Source organism: Camelus ferus, chromosome 7 (genome assembly GCF_009834535.1).
Source record: "Camelus ferus isolate YT-003-E chromosome 7, BCGSAC_Cfer_1.0, whole genome shotgun sequence".
NCBI classification, from domain to species: Eukaryota; Metazoa; Chordata; class Mammalia; order Artiodactyla; family Camelidae; genus Camelus; species Camelus ferus.
Window position 1 is genome coordinate 64,937,785 of NC_045702.1, and position 6,759 is coordinate 64,944,543.

At 37.9% G+C, this 6,759-nt stretch overlaps 1 protein-coding gene across 7 annotated transcripts in view; it reads right to left on the reverse strand.

Annotated features, from left to right (window-relative positions):
- Nucleotides 1-6,759, reverse strand: part of ZNF804B (zinc finger protein 804B) — an 871,803-nt gene that overhangs the window by 142,816 nt on the left and 722,228 nt on the right. The gene's annotated exons all lie outside the window — the stretch shown is intronic.

Genomic DNA, 6,759 nt, shown 5'->3' on the forward strand with positions numbered 1-6,759 from the left:
GGTATCACCTCACACCAGTCAGAATGGCCATTATTCAAAAGTCCATGAACAATAAATGCTGGAGAGGGTGTGGAGAAAAGGGAACCCTCCTACACTTCTGGTGGGAATGTGGTTTGGTTATGGAAAACAGTATAGAGATTCCTCAAAAGACTGAAAATAGACTTACCTATATAATCCAGCAATTCCACTCCTGGGCATATATCCAGAGGGAAGCTTACTTCAAAAAGATACATGTGCCCCAGTGTTCATGGCAGCACTATGTACAATAGCCAAGAAATGGAAAAAACCTAAACATCTATTGACAGAAGACTGGATAAAGAATTTGTGGTATATTTATACAATGGAATACTACTCAGCCATAAAAAAGAATAAAGTAATGCCATTTGCAGCAACATGGATGGACCTAGAAATTGTCATTCTAAGTGAAGTAAGCCAGAAAGGGAAAGAAAAATACCATATGATATCACTTATATGTGGAATAAAAAAAAAGACAAATGAACTTATTTACAAAACAGAAACAGACTCACAGAGACAGAAGACAAACTTATGGTTACCGGGGGGAGAGGAGGGGAGGGATAAATTGGGAGTTTGAGATGTGCAGATACTAATATATATAAAATAGATAAACAACAAGTTTATACTGTATAGCACAAGGAACTATATTCAATATCTCACAGTAACCTATGGTGCAAAAAGAAATGAAAACAAATGTATGTATGTTCATGTATGACTGAAGTATTATGTTGTATACCAGAAACTGACACAACGTTGTAAACTGACTATACTTTTATATACACATACACACACACACACACACACACACACATATACCAAAAAAAAAAAAGAAAGAACAGACTCGTAAGGTGTTTGCTTAGAGAAAAGACAGTTGCATAGGGATCCCTTTATGCAATATTTGGGAAATATAAAAGAACACTGAATACTTCAGCTACTTTCTTGGATTATATGTGGCTCCATCCCTTACATAAATATGCACCAGAGAATGCCCAACTTTCCTAGGTTTTTCAAATCAGGAAAAGCACCTTGAAGATTAAAATTTGTTCACTTCTATTGGAGGTCAGGCATGAAAAAGAATGGTAATGAATGCTTAAATTCAGTCCTTATTTATTTTATAACAGTCCATTAATTACCAAATATGATTAGTGTTTTCTAGTCACTTTGTAGCTGGAAACAAGGATTCATGTTGAATGATTTCACAGGCCATTAATGTAGGGTTTACAGTCCAAATAGCCTTTTTCCATCACGGAAATATATATATTTGTTTATAATATATACATTCATATTATTTATACAATTTTAATAATTATAAACAATTTATTATTTATATTTATAAAAATATAAATATGTATTTAATGTCAGTGGTGAAAACAGGATATCTGGATTGTAAACCGTACATTTTATATATATATATATATATTTATATTTATATATATATATATACACACACACATATTTTTACATATATATATATTTTTACACATATATATATACATATATACATGTGTATATGTGTGTGTGTCTACATATAGAAAAAAGGTTAAGGTAATAAAAGTGTTTAAAAAACAGCAAATTTTGATTACTGGCCAGAGATCTGCATCCATAAAGAAGGCTATAGTCAGTACTTTAAAAGTAGGTTCCCTGTGAAAGTGGGTTAACAAGAGAACAGGACATTTAGCACTACACACAATTAAGAGCAATGGAAATGTGGCCTATCATCTCTTGAAGTAAAGATCAGACATACTGAGCTAAGGTGCTCTACACCCAACTTACCCCCCAAAATCACCAAAGGTAAGCAATAGAATCTTCCAGAACTACGCTCTGCCTTGAGTGATTTCTAAGCCTATATACCTGAGGAGAGTTGGGGGAGATGGGGAGGGTGGTGGGAAAGGTGTGCAGAGAAGCCATAGGGCAGACTCTGGCTGGGCAGTGAGTGGCAGATGCCCCATTGAGCATCCTATCTACACGTTAAGTGGACTTCACCGCAGTTTCCTTAGAAACCTCCAGGAAGCAATGTATCATTCCATATTGTCATTTCTGGGTGCAGAGATCATGCTCTGGTGAGGATGTCAATTTTTTAGTGAGCAGACTTGGTGTAATTGAGACAGCGGAGGCCAGAAAAGGGCAGCTCCATTTCCACTATGTCACACGTTTGCCTAGAAGCCTCAGATGTCCTACATTTTCTCTTAAAAATTTCACCTTTCTCACCAGTAACTTTCAAATAATGATGTGGTGAGTTACTCTAATGGATAAAGTCAGTAGAATATGTTCTGTCCTTAGCTGCATTTGTTAAGTTCAAACAAGTCCACAAAGTGTTGCCAAAATACATATTGAAACAGGTTAACAGATTTGTTTTCATTTATCTGTTTTTCTTTTTTCTTTTTTTTTTTTTTTTGGCAGGGAACTGTAGTTGTGTTTTTTGCCCCTTAAACTGAGTGACTAATTTCATGAGACAATCAGCCAATTCACCGAAATGATCTTTTCCCTGAAAATAAATAATTTTATGTGCTAACAAGTCACATAAATTCCTTGTGACTTAGGTCCTGATACAAAAATTGGAGAAAATGATGCTTTCTACGTATTTCTCAGAGATACTGAAAATAGTAATGAGATAGTGTCTTTAGAGCACTTGGATTTCCCCAAGGAGAGGTATAATATAAACTCAAATTACCACCCCATTATGACTTATCTTTGCTTTATATTAACTGTTTACTGTTGGCAGCATTTTCCTTGTAGAAACCTTTTTCTATTGCCAAAGTACATTAGCCACAACATCTACTGCTACTCCTTGCTCGTAAAGAGTCTGAGGCTACAAAACAGAGAACTCTTAACTGCCTTTGGAGCAAATATTGTCTTCCAGAACTACTCTTTCTTTCCTTAAGTGACTTCTATAGAGCAAGTGGCTCAGAGAATGTGAACCAGAACCCTGCAAAGGGCAGTGGAATACGATACAGGCCAATAGGAAAGCTAATTTCTAGAACTCTCATGAAGGCAGTGGAAGAGGAGCCCAGCAAGCATTGATAAAAATACAGAGATCACTGGCAGACTCCTTTAGGTCTGGGCTTAAATGAAAGGAGCCAAGGTCCCTTTTGCACCTGTCATCCAGGTCAGCCCTCCAGAAGCCTACCATTCTCCCAGTCACGTGGATACCATTACCAGGAGTCAGGCTTACTATCTCTCATTTTCAGGACCCAGAATAATATCTTATTTATTTATTTTTTTTAATTCTGCTGAACAAATCTCGTGCACTGGTTCTGCCTTCTTAGGCTCATGGCTGCCATCTTAGTTCATTTACGTCCCCCGACCAAGAGTAGTCCCACTGCCACCCATGGCCACCTGCTGCTTTTCCTGAATCTGGACTCTTTTGTACTTTGAGCCCATTCAGTACACTCGCGTCTGACCCCTGCCTAAATTCCAGGGCCCCTTGAGGTTTAAGTTAAAGCGAGGTAATGCAGCAGTTTAAAACACTAGAGTGAAGCCCAAAAGACCTGACTTCAAACTTTTGACTGTTCCTTCCCAGCTGCAGAATGTGAGAAAATGGCATCTCTAAATCTCAGCTCCTTCATTTGTAAAGTGAGAGAAATGAGATTTTCCTCTCCAGGGGGTAGTTGTTGGGGACAGAAGAAAATGCAGGCAAGGTGTTGAGCAGTGTCCTTTGCTATCTGTAACAGGGGGTAGATGCTGTTCTTACATCATTTGGCTTCATTCCTGCTCTGAAAATCATGTTTTCTTAGTGCCAACAACAATCATAGTAATAACAACTAAGATTTGTTAAATGTCTTCTTGGTACTGGGTCCTAGTATAAGTGCTTTCTATATGTTAACCCATTAATTCTCAAAATATTCCCTTAAATAGATGCTCTTTTACTGACAAGGGACATACGGCACAGAATAATCACATAATGCCTAAGGTTACACCAGCAAGTGGAAGAACTGGGTCTCAAATCCAGGTAAGCTCTGCCCCAGAGCCTGTGTTCCCAGTTGCTACGCTACACCAGTTCCCTAGTCCAATCTCTTTGCCTTCCCTCCCTTGAACCTTTGGGAGGCTAGTTTTCTTGAAATGCCCCCCTTTCAAGTTCTGAATTTCCACATCTAACACATTTTCAAGCATTACTTCAAGTTGTTCTTTGCCAGAAGATCCTTCCAGTTTCATTGCATTTATTTTTCTCTGAACTCTCATAATCTTGTGTTACATAATATAGTACTTAATTACACGTTGTATTATATTTTTTAAAAAATTTTCTCATGCATGTTATTTTTTTCCTCCCTAAGAGGCTTCTAGTACCTTGAAAGCTAGGACCCCTTTATCCTTCCCATGCACAGCACAGTTCATTTTAAAAAGTTCTCAATAAATATGTGGAGATGGTTACCAATAATAATCTCATACAGAGTATCACCTACCTGTATAGTACTCTACCAAGCATTTTATATAGGCTACCTCATTTGAAATTGTGTGTAATTATTTACATACAAAATTACCCAATTAGGTTTTGTCTGAGCTGAACTTTTGTGTTATCTCACTGTTGGTCTGGGAACCTCTGTACAAATCCTGAGTCTTCCTCACAAGAATGAAGAGCAATGATAGGTAAAAACATTTTCTCTACAGTCTGAAAATACCAAGCATGATTTGTATGATGCTTAGTTATGTTCATTTTTATTTAAGACATTTTGAGAACTTACAATTTCCTAGGAAGACAATTTCCTGAAGAGTCATACATAAGTAGAGTGCTTACCACCAAGCAATTTCCTCTGACATTCTCTTTAAAATTTCCCATCTTTTCCCCTTCATCAGATGACTCCTTGCAGCTTGCGGTGTTGGGCTAAGCATTTTCTCCCCACCTCCTCCGTAATTACAGCCTTCGAACATGGCTAGGCAGTCATGAAGTCTACCCTTTAATCAATATTTGTCCATTTTAGGCATAATCGGTCCTTTCATCTTGTCTAGTTCTTAGCAGGGATGATGAGCTGCCTTTGCAGAGCTGGCAATATTTCATTACTTCTCCCTAATATTCACCCTTGAAAATTGAAATAATTTAATGTTTCTATCATTTTGGCAGACTTTCTGTTTCTCAAATAAATTGTGCTAGATATAAATCCATGTTTACTGAGAGGCCTCCCACAGCATGAAGATATTTTGATCATCTTTTAAATTAGAACAAAGCAGACATAGATATTAGGCTTTTTTTTTTTTTTTGGCATTTAATACCCTATAAAAACTGCTGCATAAATTTCAGTTCTGCATAAAATTTCAGTTCTACATTCCCTGAAATCAAAGCTCTTCACAGATAAGTGAACTTGCCTTTAACCCCAGTAAGGAAGGCAGACACAATTCCAAAGCCATACCACTTCTGGCTTCTGCACCAGGATTATCATAATCCAAAGGAAGAGAAACTTACGTGATGTGCTCCCATGATTCTACATAGAAAATAGAAATGAGTCAGACTAAAGTAGCTGAGGTAATAGTTCTTCAAAATTATAGGCTAAATCAGAGTTTTACACTTGGCCTCATAAAAGGATTTCATAAAACTTAGTCCCTTAGTTCCTAAAATGCAGGAAACTTGACATAATTTATTGCATGTTTGCTTCTTTAGTAAGAAAACATCCAGCTCCTAAGGGAAAAGACAGACATTTATGAATGCTACTCTGTGCCAAGCAGTGGACTACATAATTTTTTACCGGCATTACTTTATTTTATCTTAGATATTTTTGGAGGACTTCCAAGGTGGCTCTGAGGAATAGTGAAATAGGTGACTATCTCTCCCAGTGACATCATTGGAAGTGCCAATTTTTAACATAATTTTAAGGGCCTTCTAAAGATATATACATTTTAACTGTGATAAATAAGTGTCACTGCATTGTTACAGTTGTTGAACTAGGTCTGCAGAACACAGAAAGGGACCTGTGCCCTCGCTGTCCCATTCCACCTGCTCTGTAGATGAAGACCTTCTCCACCCTGAGATGAAAATCACCCCATGCTTCTTCGTTTCTCCTGTCACTCTGGAGAAATAAATAAATAGCTCTTGTTTTTGAGTTAAAAAAAAGAACTCCAGTTCTTTGTTATTAAAAATATTTGACATGTTCTTTAAAGTTTTTTCTCTCTTTCTAGCTTGGGCCAGTCCCAGTCTGGTAGACCTATGCTGGAGATGCTTCTTCTCTGTTACTCATTTCACCTCCTTCCTTCCTTCGGTTGCTATTTTTGACCCTACAAATCAGAACCAGGGAAGAGAAGAGTCACAAAAACAGCAGAGCTGTGCATGGCTGGTACAGATGGAAGGTGCCTCAGAGCCTTCTCCATAGTAGATGCCTTGTCTCCATTTCCTTGTCAGGTGTATTTGTGGTTTTCTCAGAGATGCTTCTTCTAGGACATCATCTGTACTGGAATTCCCTTGATGTGGTCAATATCTTCTCCAGAAAACTGAGAATTTGTTCCTGGCCCGGGCTGCTTGCTACTCTCCTGGGTCACATCTGTTCTGGTCCCCCTCCTGGGACATGTCCCTTCACAATAGCAGTCGGCCACCTACAGCTTCCCAGGATGAATTCCTCATGGTGGCCCAAGATAAAGGGCCCCTCATCTACTTCTCATTGGGGGGACAATTCCTCTCTCTTTACTCTGTCTTTAGGTAAACCATTCTAATTGGCTCTTTTGTTTTTCAGTGTCTCTTGGTAAGACTTAGACACTCATCTCTGTACTTTATTAAGGTTTCCAAGAGGTTCTCTTGAAACTTCTTTCTAGTTTGAGGTGAGA